Here is a 24,380-nt window from a genome sequence, read left to right as displayed (position 1 = left end):
ATACACATTTAGGAATAGGATTATTGGATTATATGGTAGGTATATGTTGGACTTTTGAAAAAAATGCCAATCTGTTTTCCAAAGCAATGCTACTCTTCTTTTGCGTTCTCACCACCAGTAAGTCAGTGTTCTAGCTGCTCCACATCCTTGCCAACATTTGATATGGTCTTTTTAGTTTCTAATAAGTGTGTAGTCATATCACACTGTGGTTTTACTAAGCATTTTTCTGAGACTAATTACACTGACCATTTTGGCATGTGTTTATTTGCCATTATGTATCCTTTTTTTTTTTTTTTTTGGCAAGCTATCTGTTTAAATCATTCGCCCATCTAAAAACTTGGATTATTTTCTTATTGAGACTTAAGAATTCTTTATGTATCCTAGATACAGGTCCTTTATCAGATACATGTACCGCAAATATTTTTTTTCCAGGCTGTGGTTTAAAGGGCAGACGTTTTTAATGTTGATGAAGACCAGTTTTTATTTTTTTCTTTTGTGGATCATGATTTTGGTGTCGTATCGAAGAAAGCTTTGCTTAATCCAAAGTCACAAAGGTTTTTCCCTATTTTTCATGTAGAAGTTTTATAGTTTTAGGTTTTACAGTTAGCATACTGATTTATTTTGAGTTAATTTGTGGACATAGTATGTTATATTAATCAAAGTACATTTTGGGGGTATATAAATATCCAATGGTTCCAACTGCACTTGTTGAGATTGTCCTCTCTCCACTGAACTGCCTTGGCACCTTTGTCAAAAATCAGTTGTCCAGGGGCACCTGGGTGGCTCAGTTGGTTAAGCGTCTGACTCTTGGTTTCAGTTTAGGTTATGATCTCATGGTTTCATGAGTTCAAGCCCTGTGTTGGGTTCTGTGCTGGCAGTGCAGAGCCTGCTTGGGATTCTCTCTCTCTCTCTCTCTCTCTCTCTCTCTCTCTCCCTCTTCCTCCCTCCCTCTCTCTCTCCCTGCCTCTCCCCATTCACACTGTCCCTGTCTCTCTCAAACTAAATAAATGAACTTAAAAAAAATCAGTTGTCCATATCGATATTGTTCTATTTCTGTACTCTTTATTCTGTTCCATTGATCTTGTTCTCTATTTTTATAGAAATAACACATTGTCTTGATTGCAGTAGCTTTTTAATGTCTTGAAATCAGACTGTGCTGGTCCTTAAGACTTGTTATTATTTTTCAAAGTTGCTTGGTCTGTTCGCTATCCTTTGTATTATCTTAAGAATTTTAGATTCAGATAGCCAATTTCTACCAAAAAAGACACCTATGATTTTGGTTGGGATTGTATTAAATCTAGGGATTAATTTGGACATATTTGACATCTTACAATATTGTTGTGACACACAAAAACAAATGTTTTCTCTTTTAAAAAATCTTTGGGGCACCTGGGTGGCTCAGTTGGTTGAGTGTCAGACTTTGGCTTAGGTCATAATCTCGTCGTTCGTGAGTTGGAGCCTCGCATCGGGCTCACTGCTGTCAGCATAGAGCCCACTTCAGATGCTCTGTCCCCTCTCTATCCCCCCCTGCTCATACTCTCTCTCTATCAAAAATAAATAAATAAAAAGAATTTTAAGAATCTTTAATTTCTCTCAAAAGTATTTTTTAATTTTCAGTATACAAGTCATTCATATTTTTGTGAAGATTTTTCTTATTTTATATTTTTGATGCTATTGTAGCTGATATTTATTTTTAAATGCCATTTCCCATTGCTCCTAGTATGTATAAATGCAATGAATTTTATACATGAATTTTCTAAGATACAACCTTGTTAAACTTACTTAATAATTCTAAATTCTCTTGGATTTTCTACATAGGCTATCATGTCATCAGTAAATAAATATAATTTTACTTTTATCCTTCCAATCTAAATTCCTTTTATTTCTTTTTCTTGCCTTATTGTACTGGCTGGTATCTCCAGTACAACATTGAAGAGAATACGTGAAAGAAGGCATCCTTGTCTTGCTTCTGATATTTGCCTGTCTTTCTTGTTTTACCTTCTGCCAGGTCTAAGTCCTTGGTCTTTATATTCCTAGTTCTAAGTATGATATTTAGGACATAGCAGATCCTTAGCAAAGGGTGATTAAAAAATAATGAAAGAAAAGGGAGGATCCACTCCCAGCCCACAGCTTAATGGTTAAGAGAAAAGAGATAGACATTGGAATGCAAAATTTTACTATAACATGAAGGTGTTTTCTGGATTATGATAGGGTGCAGAGAGGAAGAATTTTTAGTACTCTGCTTGTGGCAGGGAGAGAAAGGGAAAAGGGAAGGTTATTTAGAGAAGGTGATACTGAGTTGGATCTGGGGAATCACTAGTCAGGAGAAGAGGGAAGAACATTTTACATAGAAGAAATATAGACAGCTGATAGTGTACTTGGGAAAATAGAAGAAATGCAATATGAAAAACTTTCAAAAATTTAAAAAGTTTGGCTTTTATATTTCCTTCCTCCCTGTTCTCTTTGTTTCCAGATTTAGAGTCCAATCCCCTCCAACTCTGTTTCTCAGGAAATAATTCCTGAATCACTCACCGCTCTTGAGTCTTTCTGGTTTATCTGCACCTCCTCTCTCAAAATACAGCCTCCAGAACTTATCCCAGTTCCAGGTGTGAATAACCAACCAAAATGCAGAGCAATGTACATATTGCTCTCTTGGTCTGAACATTGTAATTATAGGATCCAAATGCATGTGACCTACTTACCTACACCTGCTTTCTCCAAATATAATTTTGACGTTTTGAGGGAACTAAACCTGGCAACAAACTCTCTGCCACTTTCATAACATTTGATTCAAAAACCCAAGGAGTCTTGTTCGTCTTCTTAATATCTTTTGTTATGCAATATAGCCTGAGTCAAAGTGTATATTTCTTCTCTCATTGAAAAGAAACTGTTTTGTCTTTTTGGGATGAAGCAGACTTTTACTTTTACTTGGGAATTTCTAGGAGATATTTGCATGAAGAGGCAGTCCTTGGGGCCCCAAGGGATTATCCTGAGGTCTTAGGGAACCTTGATGGAGTCCAGTGAAGCTCCATATAATTGTTTTACTCCATAGAACGATAAACTGATATTAAATCCTTCTGATAGAAAATAATTACAAGAGATCAGCAGCTAGCATCTGTCCCAATAATACAGTGTCTGAAGGATCAAATATCTGCCCTGTAAATTATTCTTGGCAAAACATGCTTTCAAATTCTTCTCAAAGCTCCGCAGGATGGTTGATAAGGTCCTATATCAACACGCTTCATTATTATTCATTATTTCTTGTTTACTTTGTTTTCTCTCTGAAGCTTGCAACCCAGCAGGTAGTCACTTAAATAAATAAACCCCCACATATCTTCCCACATACGCTCAAACACACATGTGCACATACATGCACATGCATATGCACGTGCACACACGTAGAGAAGGGCCTATTTATCCATTAGTGTGAGCTAATGTGTCTTTAGACAAGATGTGCCCTCTTGCTTTTGCTTTAGCAGACACCAGGGTAGATTCTGAGGAGGGAGGAATTTCTTGTCAGGGTCTCTGGATGACAACTCAGTGGAGCTGCTTTGTTTTGTTTGAAGTGAGGTAAATGCTCCAACATTGGCTATATATTTATTGACATGAAGTCAGGGAAACACATTTCAGAGTCCGTTGCAATGGAGAAAAATAGAGAAGAGTCAGTAGCTGACTAGTGCGATGGTAGGTGGCAACCGCTATAGTCCCCTCCAATGCTTAATTTATACAGGACATTTAAAATGATCAACTGTGTGCATGTATCCTGGTTTGTCAGGAAATAGCAAGGAAGCAGGGGATACTGGGTACAGCCAGACTGACTTTCAAGTCAGGATTAGGCAGGGAAGACCCCATTAAGAGGCAAAGGTTGGATCAAGCTTTTAATAGCCATATCACCCTATAGACCAATGAGCTATCTGTTCAGCATTGAATGTTTTTACTTTCCTCTTCCATTCCCCTCTAACCTTAAAATTAATTAAACTGAACCAAATCAAGTTGAATTGAAGGCCCTGTTGCTAGTCTTGAACCAGCCTTCCTTTTCTACTTTGTGCTGTAAGCTTAGCGGGATGTGTGGGAGTAGAGCTTTTTTTGGTCTACTTTCAGCCATTGCTTACGTCTTGTATTTCCTTTAAAATAACAACTTCTGTCTTTGGGGGGCATGTCCCTTATGTAGATAGATGTCCCTTATGCAGCTGGAGACTTCTGAACCAAAGCCAAGGAGGGGATGTTCCTCAGCTGTAATCTAGCTGGTATTGGGCTGTCCCAAACCTATTGCATTTTTCACACCTGGGCCTCCCTCAGTCAGGCCTTGATCCTAATTTTTAGAGCTCCAGAAATCCCTGGATATAACCACTTTCTTTCTGGTATACTGAAGATTCTCTTGTGTTCTCTGGGCACATATTTTCTCCAGCCACCCATGTCTAAGAAGACAGTGTTTCCCCCCACTACATTATGGACTTTTCACTGACTCTAGTGGAGCAAGAGTGGATTAATTTTTTAATGTTTATTTATTTTTGAAAGACAGAGTACAAGCGGGGAGGGGCAGAGAGAGAGGAGGACAGAGGATCTGAATCAGGCTCTGCACTGACAGCAGAGAGCCCCTTGTGGGGCTTGAACTCACAAACTGTGAGATCATGACCTGAGCCAAAGTCGGATGCTCAACTGACTGAGCCACCCAGGTGCCCCAAGTGGATTAATTTAAGAAGGAACAACAAGTTTCTCACCCCCTGAGCTCTCTACTAAGTTGCTGCAGAGTCTTTGCTGAATACTCACAGGGTGGCTTGCCCACATTATTCCCATTCTCATGCCAATTAACAAGAAGTGAAGGAATGTTATGGGTCTAGGGATATTGTTTCTAACTCTCCAGCAAAGAAAAGCCCTAAATTCACTAGGGCAGTGATACAAACAAATGACAAGTGGTGACTTTCATGAACTTCAGTCAACCACAGCTGCATTAAACTAATGACCTAAGAAGTCTGGTATTTTGTTATCGTATAGGATATAGCCCAATATCAACACTCTGAAGGAAAAACATGTGGGAGAGAAGCAACCCAGTCTCTGCCAAACATTGGGATAAAGGCTAAACAAGCAGCTGGTGATTAAAAACAGAGACACAGAAAACACGAGTTTAATGATTCTTGACCATGTCTTTCTTTGCAATAGACAGAGCAAGCTCAGAGACAATTCCTTGTCACCCAGAGTTCTACTCCTCTTCCATTAAGATAGAGAGCTATATATTTCAGTCAACTGACAGTTAAAAGCTCCTGATTGGAGACACACAGTTTAATTTGGGGGATCATATTTTCCTTATAGTCTGGTTCAGCTCAATTCAATTCAGTTCAATACAAAAAAGCATGTATGGAACTAGACTATGGGGGACTAGGGACTAGACTATGTATTATGAAGCATGTAGAGATGACTAAATTTTTGCTTTCAAAGAATTTAGCATATCCTAGGAAAGCAAGAGACAGCAGCATCTCATTATGAAAGGAGGACTGTATTATGGACCCTCTGCTGCAGAGGCAAAGTGCTGTGGATCCAGTGGAGAAAATTGTAGCACCTCAGTAGAGGAGCAGACCGTTGAATTGGGGTTTGAACACTGAGTAGAATTTAATCCAATGGAAGTGGAAGGAGGTATGGGGGTATAGTGAGGAGGAATGCTTGGGAATGAAATTATGGTGTTAATGGTCTAATGAAAAGCATTGGGTCATGAAGTTCGTTGTGTGTTTAAGAAACAGTGACTAGTTTGATATGGCTTTTATGTAGCATATTGGGAGACAGACTATCATAATAGGTTAGGACTGGCTGGTGAGGGACCTTAGATGGCATGCCAATGAGTTTGACTTTCTGACTGAGAAATTCATTCATTCATTGATTATTTATTGAACATCTACCATGTAAAGGTTGATGTTGTTGATACAGTGGTGTATGAGAGATAAGCTCTCTTCTCCTGTGGGGTTCCTATTCTAGTTGGGGGCTAGGCTATTAAAAAGTAGACAATGGGGCGCCTGGGTGGCTCAGTCAGTTGAGCTTCCGACTTCGGCTCAGGTCATGATCTCACGGTCTGTGAGTTCGAGCCCCGCGTTGGGCTCTGTGCTGATGGCTCAGAGCCTGGAGCCTGCTTCGGATTCTGTGTTTCCCTCTCTCTCTGACCCTCCCCTGTTCATGCTCTGTCTCTCTCTGTCTCAAAAATAAATAAACATTAAAAAAAGTTGACAAGGGGAGCCTGGGTGGCGCAGTCGGTTGAGTGTCCGACTTCAGCCAGGTCACGATCTTGCGGTCCGTGAGTTTGAGCCCCGCGTCAGGCTCTGGGCTGATGGCTCGGAGCCTGGAGCCTGTTTCCGATTCTGTGTCTCCCTCTCTCTCTGCCCCTCCCCCGTTCATGCTCTGTCTCTCTCTGTCCCAAAAAAAAAAAAAATGTTGAAAAAAAAAAAGTTGACAAATCAAGAAGATAACTTTAAAGAGATATAATTGCTGAGAAGGAAATAAGGCAAGGTGATGAAAGAGAGACAAAATGGTGGTGGTCCAGGGTGACCTAAGGACATGATATTCGTGCTGAGATCTAACTGATGAGAAGACATCAGTCATGCAAAAATGAGGGAGGGGAGAGGCTTCCAAGCAGACAAGCAGAAAAGAATAAAATGCAAGAGAGGAATATGCATGGCATGTTAGAGGAACAAAAGATGAGGGAGTCTAGGTCATAGCAAGTAAGGGGACAGTGGCAAGAGACGTGGTTAGAGATGGGGGCAGAGAATGTTCATGCAGAGCCTTGCAGGCCATGGTAGATTGCGGGCTCTATTCTGGGTGGAACGGGAAGCCTGTGTGGGGTTGAGGCAGGGGAGTATCTTATGCTGGCTCACGATTTTCTTGGTAGCGAACTGACTGTAGTGGATCAAGAGTGGAAATGAAATGCATGGAAAGGCTCCTGAATTTCAGGTGAGTTGTGATGATGGTGGCTTGGACCAAGGTGTTAACAGTGGAGAAGAAGAGGTGACCAATTTGGCATGTATTTTAAAGTTAGTTCCAACAGGACTCGGTGTTAAATTACGTGTTGGAGAGAGGGAAGAACAATCAAAGATGGCCCTGAGGGTTTTCGTTGAAGCAGGCGGTTATGTCATTTGCTGAGATGAAAGACTGGAGAAGAGATTGATTGATTTGAAGAGTACATTATATTTTTTAAAACAGATTATTAAGTTGGAGTTGCCTGTCAATCATCCAAGTGGTGATGTCAAGTGATGTCATGTGAATTGTTATTCTAATATCAGGGCAAAGGTCACGGTTGGAAATAATAAACTTAGGCAGGTACATAGCATAGAGGAGCAGATAAAGTGGATTGGTTTCCTTCGTAAAAAGCTGTGTGTTTTTTAGGCGGCTGATTAATAATATCAAAAGCTCTCCGAATATTGATAGCACTATGAAAAGACTATTTAATCATCAGACCATATTTCCAAGCTTAAAAACACCATTATGTCAGTAAGACAAACACTAATAAAAATGAACATATTGACTAATTTGTAAATTTTCAAGACCTCGTGTATTGCAAATGCCTGCATTTGCTGCTATGGATTCGCTTTATTACGGTGAGATATAGGAAGGTGTCTGGTGGATTTTTTTTTTTTTGGACACGTAAAATCTTGCAAACTTGAACATTGAGGAAAATCTTGTTGCTTATTTATGAAATATTTTAAGCTCACTGGAAAAGCCAGATTCTAAACATACCAGCTAATCATGACAGTATTAAAAAAAATTCAGAATTGAAGTTTCCTTTCAACAGTCTCTGAATTCCTAATTATTGGGCCATGGAATTCATGTAGAGAAAATGATTGAGGAATACACCCAAGATGCCTTAGGAGAGAAGACAATACCACACAGAGGCTCTTTAAAGCTGAGGGTAGCCTAGGAATGCTTCATCCATGCTAAATAATAATTACATCAATAATAATAAACTTTCTCAACAGAAATTTATTAGACCTTCCATCCTTCTCCATGTGAAACCTTTCAAAGGATTCTTTATTCAGCTGTGATGCTCTCTTGCATGATGTGCAAATGAGTATGAAATAAAGCCCGAGAATGTGGTCAGGGAGACTGAGATGGAATAAACAGACCAAAAAGTATTGAACCAAAAAGTAATGCATGAGCTGAAGTACATCTGGTGAGTACACATACCGTTGCTCTACGCTAGAAACCATTACAAACCATTTGGAGTGATCAAAAAAATGGCTGCCCAGGTGCGGCAGTTTATATTTTGAAAATGAAATAAATCTAGTGGATACTGTGGACGAAGAACTTGCAAAATCTTATTAGAAAAATAAATCTGTTTTGAGTTAGGAGAGTGAAAAAAAAATCCCAACAAATTACTGGAGGAGAAGTGTTGCAAAACTCAATACATTCATGTTTATTCAATAATCACACACATGTTCCATTAAGAGATGCAGAAAAAAAAGTGCAATAAATATTGACTTTCACAGAAAAATGTAGAAGTATATGTGCAAAGAATAATGAATCCTTTTCATGACAGTTTGAGAAAACTAGAAACTTTGAGGCATTTACACAGGTTGAAGAGTAAGAAAGCTGTCCTCTGTAGTAGCAGAGGGAAAGAAAAGTATTTCAAGTTAGTTGTAGAGAGACAATTTATTTGATTTGATTCTTCATACACAGAAGAACAAATTTGTGTTTGGTTGTTTCTTGAATGGAGGAAATCATGGGGTGAGACTTGGGCTTGGAGCTCTTTTTATTTGGGAGGGGAGCAAATGCTGTTGATTTTCCCGAAGTTCCCTAAATAAAGACTCAAATTCAGTGTTGTTTGCCTTAGACGGCTTGGGGCCTTGGTGGAAATTGCACTGTATTCTAGATACTTTCTACCATGTCCTGGCAATATTTCTATTAAAAAAAATCATGTTAAAATAAATTGATGAGCAAACTTGAGTTGGGGGGTGGGTGGAGGGATGACAATAGGACATTTTGGGAACCCTTATGTACCAAAAGAATGTGGTACGATCTTTTAAAAGGGGAGTGACAGACCAAGTAATGCATATCAAAGCATTTTAAAGTGTTCATGGACTTTAATCCATTAATTCCATGGATTCCAATGAAAGCAATCAGAGATATATGTGTATCAACAACTTTCATGCAAAGGTATTCAACAGCATTATTTATAATAGTGAAAACTTGGAATTGACCAAATTTCAATGGTGAAGTGATTAATAAATTAAATTGTGATTCATGGCAGACTACTGTGAAACCTTTGTGGTAAAGAATATTTATTTACCTGTAAAACTATTCATGATGTATTGTTAAATGTAAAATTGGAAACAATGTACATCACACATATGGTTTAGCTTCTGTTACCTTACATGTGTTATATTGTTTATCTGTAAGCGGTATAGAAAAAAGACTGGAAGAAAATACTTAAAGAATGTTAACTGCTTACTTCTAAGAGATAGAATTATGTATGATTTAAATGTTCCTGTCTTTGTGCTTTTGTCTCTTTTCAAGATTTCTGTGCTGATAATTGCTTTTATATTTAGAAAATTTCTGAAGTGTTATTAAAGAGAAAGCAACCAAAAGGTTAATGGCAGAGTTCTGCCTTAGTTATTGTGAAAGGCAGGCAGAATTTCAAGTCTAGTTTGTCTTCCCGAATCAGTGGGTGAAATCACTCCTGCTCCCCCTGAAGTCTACTACCTGGCCGGCAGTAGAGTGGAGTCTTCGAATGGGGAGGATCTCAGTCAACAGCTCCAAAATGTGAAACACTGGCTAGACCTAAAAGAATACCCATTTATTCAACAGCAAGGAGCTGGTTTCTGGAAGTGCCAAATCTGCTGTGTGATTCCTGGTGGGACAACTGAATGGCAGGCTCCACCTCCAGAAAATCATTTAACCCCTAGCCCCCTGCAGTGCAGAGCTTCCACTGGCCCCCCACTGATTTCTCAAGAGTTCCCAGGGTTATCGTCAGCTTGGTGGGGCATAACGCAATAAGAGAAATGGGCCCTGGGTTTCACAGCTCCATGTGCAAATGTGGACACAATCACTTGCCCTCAACATTGTAAGATCATATAATGATGCTTGGTAAATTGCTTTGAGATCCACAGGCAAGACTGTAAAATTCCATTACCAGTCTTTAATCAGTATTTGTATTCACTCATGTAAGAACCATTGAAAATCATTGATCCTGAACTTTATATAGTCATCAGCAAGTGAATCTGGGAAAGTTTAGGTGCCAAGATCTCAGCAAACTAACAGGATAAGCAAGTATAAGAGCATTAGACAGATAAAGCCAATGTAAACCAATGTGAATATGAAGATAGAGGAAAACTATTAAGGAAATAAATCTGCTGAGATATAATGCTCTGTGAGAACAAATTAAAATGAATGAGAATATCTGCTACTGATTTGGACTGTCATTTCACTTTTCCTTCTATTGGAATAATACCTGAGAGTTGATTTTGTCAATAAAAGCACTAATTTCTCATTTTGAGTTTTGACCAATACTCCATACAGCACTGAAGATTGTAGCTATTTAGCAATAACAGTTACGAGGAATTCTTTCAACACTTTTTTTCTATGTCATATTAACATTTATGTGAGGGGGGTTTGTACTATGGATTTCATTGGCTCTATCCTGTTCAGCAAAATGTCAAAGTCAGCCATCCATGCTGCTATTGGAGCTCTACTGTCAGGGAAAGGTGATACATTCTATCAAGAGTGTCTATTGTTTTTTTTTAATGTTATGTATGTATGTATGCATGTATGTATTTATTTATTTCTGAGAGAGCGAGCGAGCATGAGTGGGGAGGGCAGAGAGGGGGAAACAGAAGATCCAAAGTGGGCTCTGCCTGACAGCAAAGAGCCTAATGTGGGGCTCAAACTCACGAACCATGAGATCATGACTTGAGCTGAAGTCGGATGCTTAACTGACTGACCCACCCAGGTTCTCCAAGTTTCTATTGGTTTTGTGTGTAACTCTTGATTATTGAGAATTTTTCATTACTACTATGTGCCTTATTTGTCAATTAATAGAACTAGTTTTGTAGAGATCTACCCATCCCCCCATCTACGTTTGGGATGCCTTCTGTCAGAGACCATTTTGGATGCCTTACAAAATATAAAATAAGATTAAATACTAACAGTTAAGAAAAATAAGACAAAGGCAACATAGTAAAAAAAGATTAAATAAAGCCAAGATTGAATTTAGTAAGTCATGAGTCCTCTGTATTTTCTAGAAGTGGGCCAAAATTCTAGCGGCCAATGTGGAGAGCGAAGGAGAGAGTCAGAATCATCAACCCTTGTCTCACGCAGCCCTTGGCGGTAACCAGTGGCAGGTACAATAGGTGAGACTGCAGCCACAGTGAAGCTCCCTCCATCCTCCTGCTCAGCCAGAGGAATTCTGAGTTGATATTGTATGGTATGGGTTCTGTGCAAGATTAAAGATTAAAAAGTCCTCCTCCGCTAAAAGACATGCTCAATAGCCACACAATTCATAGCGGTCCAAAGACTAAAGCTGACCTGTATGCAGGTAATACACACCCGTTCTTGGTACCAAGGCTGAAGACATAATGCCCATGGGAACTCATGGACAAGATGCTGATTTTACAGTGAGCAATTTACTCAACGGCACCCTAGAAGAGAATCATGGAAGGCAAGCATATAGTCCTAGTTGAAGGTTTAAGTATTTCATTTATCCATTCACTTATTTAACAAATCTTTATCAAACACCTACTATGTGAATTGTATGCAGGCTGGAGGTAGGTGGGGAGGTACACCTGTACATGGTATACTGCTGGATATAAAGTATGTTTTCCGATTATGAGAAATATTCTTTTTGATATTAGCCATTCATGAATAGTTAAACAATAATATTGATAATGAGATTAGAGCCATCAAATTCATACAGTGAGAGCTTTGTAATCGGGTGGGGGGGGGGGAGAGAATGAATTTTGCCACCATTATTATAGGATCTTCTTGGAATGAGGTCAACCTGACATTCTTTAAAGAATGTTCAGGGTTTGCATAAACAGAAACAAGAAAGGCATGCAGGTATGTTGGGGTGCTGTGCACACAGCTCACTAGAGAGAAAATAAAATTAAAACTATTAAGAGAAAGTGCTGAATGTGAGTTTTTGATTGGAGAGAGAAAATGTGGGAAGATAGGGGAGTTTATAGCTTCTGGGTAAAAGCCCAGAGGTCTACTGACATTCTGCAGTGGAGATATTGGCATCTGCCAATGTGAAGTATTGTATTTTTCCCCATGGCATAGACCAGTTACATCTAATGTTACATTTTTTTGGCTAGAGCAGGAAAGAAGACATCCTAGAGGGGAACAGGGGTGAGAAAGGAGAGCAGACGGTGGCTTTTGGGATCAAGGCTATCCTTGCCAATAAGCCTTGGTCAGTCATTTTTTTTTTCCAAAAAATCCAGCATGATTCCACATTTTGTTAGATACGTGATTTTTAAAAAACCACCTTTTTGGAGGTGGTTTACTGTGTAGAAGAGTAGGGATTGGAATCCTAGCTTTTAACTGTGTGACCTTGGGTAAGTAACTTGGCTTTATGGAGTCTCTCTCAGTTTCTTCATTTCCAAACTGGAGAAAATAACAAGTAGTCTCCCCGTTCACAGAGCTGTAATAAAGATTAAATCAGGGTTATATTTGTGAAAACTGCCAAGATTGACATAGCTTTAGAATATCCCTGAAGGAGGAGTGGTACTTTTGAGCTAGCTACAAAGTTATCATGACAGACAGGAACAGTGTTGCTCCCAGAGCCTAAAGTGTTTACTATCTGGCCCTTCACAGAAAGTTTGCTGACTCCTAGTCTAGATGTTATACAGTGCTTTGTGGTGTAAAGATATCTTCTCCTTTTTGAAGAAGTTATCTTTTAATATCTGCTTTATTTTCTCTTTCTTTCCACCTGAAGAGGGACTGTAACTGATACCTTTTACTATATCCTTAGCACGTAACAGTTCCATTTTTGTTGACTCCAAAAAGGTGACATTTTGATGGGAGTATTGCAATCGGCATGTGGAAAATCAAGAGACGCCTATGTTCTGTTGAAAGACTGATGCCAAAATATAATTAGAATGTGGCCATTTAACCACAATGTGGGCTGAGCCAAATGGTGAGAAGGGGAACAAGAGGGAATATATATTTTACAAAGGTAATTCCCAGATATTAAAGTGATATCACTGGACATTTTCCAAAGTTTGGCGGCTTTTACTTATTTCCCTTTCCTTTATATTACAAATAATGTCTTAGACAAAAAGAGATTGCCATCAGAGTTTAATCTGCCCTTTTTCCCCCTTGCACTGAAAGGAGCTAGGAAAAGTAGGACACAGAAAATCCAAAACCAGTGGAAGGAAGACAATAATAATGAGATAAAAATTGGAGCAAAAATAAATGAGATAAAAAAATTAAAAAAAAAAACCAATAGAATAGATCAATGAAACTAGGAACTACTTCTTTAAAAAGATCAAGAGGTGCACCTGGGTAGCTAAGTCGGTTAAGCGTCCGACTTCGGCTCAGGTCATGATCTCACGGTCCTTGAGTTCGAGCCCCGTGTCGGGCTCTGTGCTGACAGCTCAGAGCCTGAAGCCTGGAGCCTGCTTCGGATTCTGTGTCTCCCTCTCTCTCTGACCCTCCCCCGTTCATGCTCTGTCTCTCTCTGTCTCAAAAATAAATAAACATTAAAAAGATCAAGAAAATTGATAAACCTTTAGCCAGATTCATTAAAATAATAATGATAAAAAGAGAGAGGACTCAAAATCAGAAACAAAAGAGGAGAAATAACAACTGATATTATAGGAATATGAAGGATTATAAGAGAATATTATGAAAAATTATATGCCAATGAATTGGACAACCTAGAAGAAATGGATAAATTCCTAGAAAGATATAACCTCCCAAAACTAATCAAGAAGAAATAGAAAATTTGAACAGGCTGATATCAGCAATGAAATTGAATCAGTAATAAAATTAAAAACAACCAAAAAAACCACCTCCCAATAAACAGAAGTCCAGGACCAGATGACTTCATAGGTGAATTCTACCAAACACTCAGAGTTAATACCTATTCTCAAACTATTCCAAAAAACAGAAGAGGAAGAATACCTTCCAAATTCATTCTTTGAGGCCAGCGTTACCCTGATACCAAAACCAGATAAAGATACTACAAAAAAAAGAACTACAGGCCAATATCTCTGATGAACATAGATGCAAAAATCCTCAACAAAATATTAGTAAATGAATTCAACAATACATTCAAAAAATCATTCACCACGATCAAGTGGGATTTATTTCTGGAATGCATGGGTGGTTCAATATTTGCAAATCAATGAACATAATACATCACATCAACAAGAGAAAGGATAAAACCACATGATCATTTCAATAGATGCAGAAAAAGCATTTGGTAAAGTACAACAGCCATTCATGATAAAAACCCTCAACAAAGTAGGTTTAGAGGGAACATACCTCACCATAATAAAAGTCATATATGAAAAACCTACAGCTAACACATACTCAATGGTGAAAAACTGAGTTTTTCTCCTAAGATCAGGAACAAGATGAGAATCTCCACTCTCATAACTTTAATTCAACATAGTACTAGAAGTCTTAGCCACAGCAACCAGACAAGAAAAATAAATAAAAGGAATCCAAATGGATAAGGAAGAAGTAAAACTTCCACTATTTGCAGATGACATGATACTATGTCTAGAAAACCCTGAAGACTCCACTGAAAAACTACTAGAACTGATAAATGAATTCAGTAAGGCCACAGGATACAAAATCAATGTACAGAAATCTGTTGCATTTCTGTACACTAATAATGAAGTAGCAGAAAGAGAATTTAAGAAAATAGTCCCATTGAAAATTGCACCATAAATAATAAAGCACCTAGGAATAAGTATAGGTAAAAGACCTGTACTCTGAAAACTATAAAACATTGATGAAAGAAATAGAAGATGACACAAATTGAAGGATACTCCATGCTCATGGAATGGGAGAATAAATATTGTTAAAATGTCCATGACCCAAAGCAATCTACAGATTTAATGCAATCCTTATCAAAATACCAATACCGTTTTTCACAGAACCAAAACAAAAAATCCTAACATTTGTATTCAAACACAAAAGACCCTGAATAGCAAAGAAATCTTTTTTAAAAAAAAAATTATTTTTAATGTTTATTTATTTTTGAGAGAGAGAGAGAGTGAGCTCGTGTGCATGGGGGGAGGGGCAGAGAGAGAGGGAGAGAGAGAGAATTCCAAGCAGGCTCCGCACAGACCATGCAAAGACTGATGTGGGGTTCAATCCCATGATCGTGAGATCATGACCTGAGATGAAATCAAGAGTCAGACACTCAACTGACTGAGTTACCCAGATGCTTCCAGCCAATGCGACCTTGAAAAAGAAGAGCAAAACTGGAAGTACCCCAATATAGGATTTCAAGTTATAATACAAACTCTAGTAATCAAAACAGTATGGTACTGACAGAAAAACGACACCAAGATCAATGGAACATAATAGATAGAGCCAGAAACAAATCCATGATTATATGGTCAATTAATACACTATAAAAGAAGCAAGAACATACAATGGGGAAAAGGCAAGTTGCTTTGATAAATAGTGCTCGAAAAACCGGACAGCTATATGCAAAAGGATGAAACTGGACTACTTTCTTGCACCATACACAAAAATAAATCCAAAACGGATTAAAGACCTAAATGTGAGACCTGAAACCATAAAAATCCTGGAAGAGAGAACAGGCAGTAATTTCTCTGGCATTGGCAGAGACATTTTTTGAGATATGTCTTCTGAGGCAAGGGAAACAAAATCAAAAAATAAACTATTGAGGCTACATCAAAATAAAAAGCTTCTACACAGCAAACAAACAATGAAGAAAACTAAAAGACAACTACTAAATGGGAGAAGACATTCACAAATGACATATCTGAGAAAGGGTTAGCAGCCAAGATAGAAAAAGAATTTATAAAACTCAACACTCAAAACACAATAATTCAATTAAAAAATGAGCAGAAGACATGAACAGACATTTCTCCAAAGAAGACATACAGGTGGCCAACAGACACATGAAAAGATGCTCAACATCACTCATCATCAGGGAAATGCATCTGAAAACTACAATGCGATGTCACCTCACACCTGTCAGAATGGCTAAAATAAAAAACACAAGCAACAACACATGTTGGTGAGGATGTGGAGAAAAAGGAACCCTCATGCACTATTGGTGGGAATGCAAATGGTGCAGCTCCTGTGGAAAATTTTTGGAGTTTCCTCCAAAAGTTAAAAATAGAAATACCAAATGATCCAGTATATCCACTGAGTATTTACCCAAAGAATGTGAAAACACGAACTCAAAAAGGTATATGCACCCCTATGTTTATTGCAGCATTATTTACAATAGCCAAATTATGGAAGCAAGCATCCATCAATAGATGAATGGGTAAAGAAGATGCGGTATATATACACAATGGAGTATAACTCAGGCATAAAAAGAATGAAGTCTTGCCATTTGCAACAACGTGGATGGATCTAGAGCATATAATGCTAAGTAAAACAAGTCAGTTAGAGAAAGACAAATACCACATACATTAATTCATGATGTGGAATTTAAGAAACCAAGTAAAGGGAGGGAGAAAAGAGAGACAAATCAAAAAACAAACTCTTAACTCCAGAGAACAAGTAGATAGTTACCCAAGGTGAGGTGGGTGGGTGGGCGATGGGTGAGACAGGTGAAGGGGGTTAAGAGTACAATTAATCTTGATGAGCACTGGGTGAACTATAGAATTGTTGAATCACTACATTGTAGACCTAAAATTAGTATTAACACTGTATGTTAAGTATATGGAATTAACATTTAAAAAAAATTTAATTTGTCCCTTTGGCCCCTTGCCTACAAATTAGAGATAATAATATTTCCTGTTGATGTATGCCACTTGGGGATTATATTTGTCATTGCCATCATCAAAACTTATTAATCTCCACTGGTTACTGAATGCTTGATATGATGAGTTGTCAGGCATAAACATGAAGAGTCATCCAGAAAATAGTCATCCTTCCCTCCCTATCCTTTCTTTTCCTTTCTTTCTCTCTCTCTTTTTGAAAAGTCACTAAAAATCACTCCCTTCCCAGTGTTTTTTTTCTGGCAGTTATTTCATAAGAAGCACAGCGTTTCCTTAATGCTTTAGTAATGCCTGACCTGTGGTAGTGCTTAATACCGGTGGATTGTATGTCTTCAGCAATTTACATGAATGCGATACCAATACTGTATTTCCACTCAAATAAGGAGTCCACATTCCAGTTTAGAAGTCTTAGGTCATCATTATAGTAACTTAAGTCCATCTGTTAAAAAAATATAGCTAATTACATTTCCAGTATCAGTATCTATGGAAAATCAGAATAGCAAATATAATGTTTACTATTCCTTTGTACAAAAGGGAAAAACACAAATTCTTTTAATTGTATTTTTAATCATAAAAAGGAACATAATCATTACTGGCAGAAGATGTATAACTTTCATGGGGCTTTGCACACCAGCATTTTGTCCTATTACTTCTCTATTATAGTCACAGCATTAATTATTGGGGCCTAATTAAGCAAAATTACACTATAGACCCTAATGAAGTCTCTAGATTCTTAAAAAAAAAAAACCAAACTATCTTTCTACATCATTTTAAACATAGCACTAGTAATATAAGTCAGCCCAGCCCACTTTTTCTGCTCAGCTTACCTTTGAAATACTTATCTTTTTTTTTTTTTTTATTTAGTTGTTGAAGTTTGGGAGCTATTTGTTTTATTTGTTTCATTTTTTTAAAGTTTATTTATTTATTTTGAGAGAGAGAGATAGAGAGTGAGTAGGGGAGGGGCAGAGAGAGAGGGAGAGAGATCCCAAGCAGGCTCCACCCTGTCAACTTAGAGCTGAACTTGGGGCTTGAACTCACCCACTGCAAGATCATGACCTGAGTCAAAATCAAGAATTGGATGCTTAACCGACTGAGCCATCCAGGCGCCCCACATCTTTTCCTTTGTAGCAGGAATGGTGGCATGTATGATGGAGACACTTCTTTATTCTCTTATCTACTGGCCTTTAGACCTCTGTGTGTTTGTTCATTCAGTCTCTCAACAGTCATTGGCTGGGGCACCCAATGGGTCAGGCTTGCCCAAGTTTGTCTCCACCTGCACCCACACACAGGCTCTGGATAGGCTGCCCACACACTCTTTTAGCTTTTGTGGGGCCTCACGACCCTTTCCTCTAGAGAAGTTCTTTGATTGAATGCAGTTAAAAATTTCTTCTTTCCTGAGAGTTATCAGGCCTGGATCACAACCTTTTCTAGTCATCTTGTAAGCCTAAAGTGTTCTTATGTCCAAGGCAGACAGTTGCCTGTCTCCTTTTCTGATTCTTCTGAATTCTTTTTCTTTTCCCACACTTCTCAACAGGGGACATTTGCTCATTCGGGCTCATCCTTGATTGTCTGTGTGTCTCTCTTGGCACTCTTTCCCAAGAAAAGGGTGAAAACCACATTTCTGCCCATTAGTCTTGCATTGACAGTTCCACATCTGATTTCCTTTTGGAGTGCTCTGCCTGCCCACAGGGCATCTCTTCTTGGAAGTAGTTCCACAAGGCAGAGATTTTATCGGTTTTCTTTACTGGTGTATGCCCAGCTCCTTCTTTTCCTTCTTCTCTTCCTCTTCCATTCACTCATTTCTAGCCCATTCTAATCCATGCCTTCCGTACTGCACCTGAACTGATCTATCCAAGGGCACAATGAGCTCCATCTCATGAAGTCCCTGTCCTACAACTTCCATGCCAGAGCCTCTCCTAATATGTCAGACCTTTTCTTCGTAGCACTGTGATTTGTAATGTATGTCATTAATTGCTTAATGTCTCTTTCCACATTAAATCATAAACTCCATGACGTCAAGACTAGATCTGTTTTGTTCAGCAGTGCCGGACAAATAGTAGGTGCCCAACAAATATTTATTAAGTACATAAATGGATAAGCTCCTTCTGTAACCATTAATTGAGTACATTCAGACTATTTATTCTTGGTATTGTAATCCTACTGTATACAACAGTCACCATTTTTGCAAGCCATCACATTCTTCACATAGCTTCTCTACTGAAAAAAACTCCAATGACCTCATTTTAATGGTGAAATTAATGCGTTAAATTACTCTTCCTGATTTCTAGGTGCCCAGCCCAGAATTATCCTTTTAGAGCTTTCTCTGCAGCAGTCCATACTGTTGTACAAGAGAAATCTCACCTGACCTCGGATCAGCATAGGGAACCACTGACCCATTCCAGAGTTTGTTCCTATTCTCTGGGCTCTCGGTCTGACTTCAGGTTTCATATTAAGTGATCATCTTGTTCCACCCCTTGGTTTAGTGCTCATACCTGTCTCTTTGGGTTGGGATATCAGCTGCCCTCTGACTGAGGCTTTGTGTTGTTTTAAAACCAAGCTCTCACAGTGGTCACTATCCAAGCCATTTCACGGTGGCCATCCACCTGAGCTTGTCCAATCTCTTTGGCACAGGTGCCATCAGAGTTGGGACTACATACTTAACTTGCCATTACTTTTGACGTGTTTTCTGTGCTAATCAGAATATAGAAGAATCGATGCTCATTCCTGCCCCTTTGTTCATTTTGACTCCCTCTCCCCTCCCAACACAGACTCCTCTCTCGCTCTCTTTTTTTTGACTACCTGAATCCTCCTTGTTCCAATCTCTTCATAAATATTGGCCCAGCTTCTCAGGTCCTCCCTAAGGCTGTCCTTGATCATGATCCATGGTCAGTGTGACCTGTGCCCGTCTCCTGTTCGGTAGCCTGTGCTTTAATTTAGGCACATGCTGCTTGTCAGTATAACTTAGTTGTCTTCCGTGTGTATACTTACAATCTAAATGTCAAGTTAGGATTGTAATAATTCTCATGTGTACAGTAATCAAAAACCCCTCCCTCCCACTTCCCCCCACCCCTTGGTGATCACCATTTGTTGGAGGATATGCTTTGATGAAACTTCCTGATGAGGCGTATGGACCTTCAGAATCTAGGTCTCAGGTCTGGATTTGGAAAAGTTGAACTGAGGGAATCTGCAGTAGGAGACGGGGAGAATTGATCTGCTCTGGGACAGAGGTGAGGAGAAAAGAAAATGCCGTGAGGAGGAGGCATTTGAGCTAGAGAAATGACAAGATATTTATTTGTGAAAGACTCTTGGTTTCTTTATACACAATCTTTAATCAAGATCATTTTTAAAAATCTCACAGTACTTGGGTGTGATGACTTTCATGTGGTCTGAATGCTGTATAATTTGATACCTATAAAGAGCTATTTTAACTAAACGTGGAGTCACCTCATACAGAGGTACTCAGTAAAACAAAAGGAAAGTGGGGCATGGGAGCAAGTTGCATGGCCCATGTTCCATCCTGATTTGCTAGCTAAGATCTTTAAAAATGAACGCACAAAGCCTGCTCAACTCACACACAGAGGTTTTAGGGAGAAAAAGATGGATTTTAGCTTATTGTCTCCCATCATGCCATTTATGTCAAACGAAGCCTTTTGTGGGAAGAAATAAAAGCATGATTTTCAGTAATGCAATTTTCCTTCTGTGCATGCCAGCTACATCTAACGAGAATGGCAACCGAAAGCATACGTCCTAACACATGCCTGGTTTCATGGTCTTCACATCTTGTTCCATCTAACCCCATCCACTCTTGGCTTCTCCACGGAGACATCATTGTTTTGTATCATTATATCCTGGTCGCACCTATTCAACTACATGCATGATCTAGTCTCTTCTTGCTACCTTGGATTCCTACCTTTACATCTCCTTGGCTCAGGACCCACTTAATTGTTCCTGACACAACACCCTTCCTGTCTTGACTGGCTCCTGGAAACTTCTTTTTTTATATGCTGCTTCAATGGGCAGCCCTCTACCTGGTCTATTGTTCTGTATACCCTATACCTTACTTTTAAGACAGTGTTAACCATTTCTGAAGGAGGATCACTGGAGTAGCAGGTCAGTCATGATGGTGTGGTAATGACTTTGATGCAGGGACATGGCATTGGTGGTAAAGGAATTGACAATCTCTTGAAAAAGTTTGTAAATGCTCATAGAATAGAGCAGATTGAATCAAAAGGAACAAATATGAAAAAAAATGTGTATGTCATCCCTAAGTGGAATGGAAGAGGAAACTTTTCTGACTAGTGTGGGCAAAAGTGCTTTTATTTTTCATTAATAGGGGGTCACCATCTACATTATCACAGATATCCTCTCAAAATTTACTTTTTAATTAAAATCTTCTCTTAAATTAAGAGTTATTATTATTATTATTATTATTATTATTATTGGCTTGGATTGCTAATAGCCCTAAATGGTCATCTATATTGGTCCATCTTATCTTTTCTTGGAGGCCCGTGTAAGCTCAGGCACCTAGAGATTTAATTACTGAGCTCAACCCTTCTCTGTTATTTTCATAGACTGGCCCTTGTAATCAAGCCAATCCTTGGCAACTCTTCACTGGAAACTCCTTTGACACCCATCAAGTCATTTCTCTTCATTAATGTCTTAATAAATCTTCAGAATCAAAGAATAACTGAAAAATAAACATAATTTCAGAGACTAGAGTAAAAATGAGCTTAAGTGACAGGGTGTTTGATATGCCACAAATGGGAACAAGAAAAGATTGATTAGGGGAACAGGGAGGGATCAGTAAACCTCAAGCGATATTAGACAGAGTGGTGGTGACCTCCACATTTTGGAACTTCTAATTTCATGAAAATTTGGAATTTGGGAGATTTGTGTAAGCTTCAAGTTTAACCTCTAGATACCTGGGATATTTTTACTACATTTAGATTTAGACATGGCTGGAAAAGCAGAACATTTTGAGATACCGCCTCCTTGCAATGTTTAGAATCTGAATGATTGCTTGAAATTACACAGGCAGTGAAGTATTGTAGTAATAGTTGAAATGTAGCATGACATTGCTGAGCCTCTCAACAAGATATGGAAAGCTGTATCTTGAGTAATGTAGTCGGGTAAGAGGTATTGATAGTGTATTTAAGCCCAGTTATTCTGAAAATGTGATTTGGATTCGAAATTGTGTCCGTGTGGCTAAATGAGATTCTTTTAGTAAACAGAAAACAAATGCTACCCAGACCCAAAGCAAAATGATTCAGTTCAGTGAAGTAAGCCATTAAAAACTTATCTGAAATTTAATATACAGGTTGACTAATTTTTTTTACATCTGTTGCTCAGATCATGAGAATACAAGCTTAGAGTTCTGTACTCACAAGGAAGATATCCACAAGTAAGAACCTACCTCTACTATAATTTCCGCTCTCCATATCTGCAAGTGAACTCACCTTCTAAACAGAAGCCATTTAAAGGAGCTCCCCTACAAACACATGCACACACCAACTTTTTTCTATCCGACCTACAAATCTACTAGCGTCTGCATCAGTCCTTTCTCTCAACCTCCTGTTGGTTAAGGAGTTATTCTTCCTCTTATCTAAAGCTTCCTCCTTCTATTATTTTCAGGATCCCATCCATTCTTGTTTTCTTTTCAGCACCTTTACCTATGTAATCTTTCTTCTCTGCTGTCAGGATTTACCTTTCTATCAGCATTTCACGACTGTAAAATCATCCATCATAAAATCACCCTTCCTCAACTAGACCTTGTCTTTTAGCTCCTGTCCAATCTTTCCCATTCTCTTATAGTTAAATTTCTCATTACTCACTCACTTCTCACCCAGTCCAATCTGCATTTAATTCCCCTAACTTTATTGAAATGACTCATTTTAAGGTCATCCATGATCTTCATGTCATTAAATGCAATAAACATTCTTCAATTCTCATCATACTGTAACTTTCATAAATGTTGACCATTATCACTTTGAAACATTTGCATGTCTGTTCCATCTTGATTTCTATTTTATATCTTTGGCTAGTCCTTGCCAACCTCCCTTACTGGGTCATCCTCCTTTACCTGCTCATTGGATATTAAGGTCCCTCAAGATTTCATTCTGCTCTTCTCACTTACATTCTTTCCCTAGATGGTGCCTAGCACATGTGAGTCTTCAGTTGCCACTTATGGGTCCAGGACTTCCAGATGCTCACCTGGGTTCAAAAATCTCTTCTGACCTCCAAGCAAATATACAACTGCTATCTTGTCACCTCCAGGGGGGAGAACCCAAAGGCACCCCATGTCAGGATGGCTGAGCCTATACTCATAATCTCACCCTTGAAGCCTGATTCTTCCCTAGTGCTCCCCCATTTAGTGAAAGTCACTGTCATCCACTCAGTTCCCAAGCTAGATGTCTAGGAGGTTTCCTTCTTCCTAATTTCCCCTATTCAAGCCACCACTAAATACTGTCAGAACTTCTAAATATCTCTGGAATCTGTCCATCTCTCTTTATCTTCATTTTCTCCATCCTCATCAAAATCACTGTCATTTCCTACCTGACATATTCCTAATTGCTCTCTTGCTGTCCCCTAAACCCTAGCCAGAGTGAAATTTTCATAATACAAACCGGATAGTACTACTCAGTAGCTTAAAACTCTTCAATGGGTAGTTGGAAATCCCTTCACAATCTTGGTTTGACATTTTCCTGGACTCCTCTTCCGCCATACTTCCCTTGCTCTTTGCCCATCAAGCGTATTGCTTTCTTCCATGGTTTTCTGTTCAACTCCTAGACATCCTTTAGATCACTGCTCAAATACCGCTTCCTCAGTGGTGTCTTCCCTATACTAGATTCTACCTGCTAGTCTATGCTTCTGGAGTGCCTGTGCTTTTCCTTTAAAGGAATTGTTGCAGTTTGTAATGATGTATGTGTTTGCATACTTATCAGCAAATGTCTCTTCTCCAGAGAACCTGTTCAATTAATATCTATTGAATAAAGAGTACTGAAACATGCTTAGCAAACTGTGTACGTGGGTGGGAAATGCTCTTTATATTCATAGGTGGTGAGGGAACTGGAAGGCAGGAGGAAGCACAGCCTGGTCTCTGCTGCTTAGAACAGGAATGAACCTAAGTCCTAGTCCTAGCTTAAGGTTGGAGGTTACACAGAAAAAGCCAATAGTTGCACAGTCTGGAAATGTTCCAGGACCCTGGTTGGGAAGTCGCTGAGAATGCAGCAATTAAATTGCATGTGAAATAGGACCCTGAAGAGCTGGTCACTCTATTGCAGCTGGACGCCCCCCTCCCGCCCCTGCAGTCAGTATATCATCCCTTGTAGTTCCCACAGATTCATTTTGCAATCAGTTTATATCTCGTAGCTGGGCTGTTCTCTTGACACTCATCCTGAAGTGACTGATTGCAAATTACAAGCCCCCAAAGGCTTTTCAAGTTTGGGTTAAAACAATTGAGCATAATTTAAG

The sequence above is a fragment of the Panthera tigris genome, chromosome D3 (assembly GCF_018350195.1).
Source record: "Panthera tigris isolate Pti1 chromosome D3, P.tigris_Pti1_mat1.1, whole genome shotgun sequence".
NCBI lineage: Eukaryota > Metazoa > Chordata > Mammalia > Carnivora > Felidae > Panthera > Panthera tigris.
The sequence above is the reverse complement of the archived record's forward strand: the minus strand, read 5'-3'. Positions refer to the sequence as shown.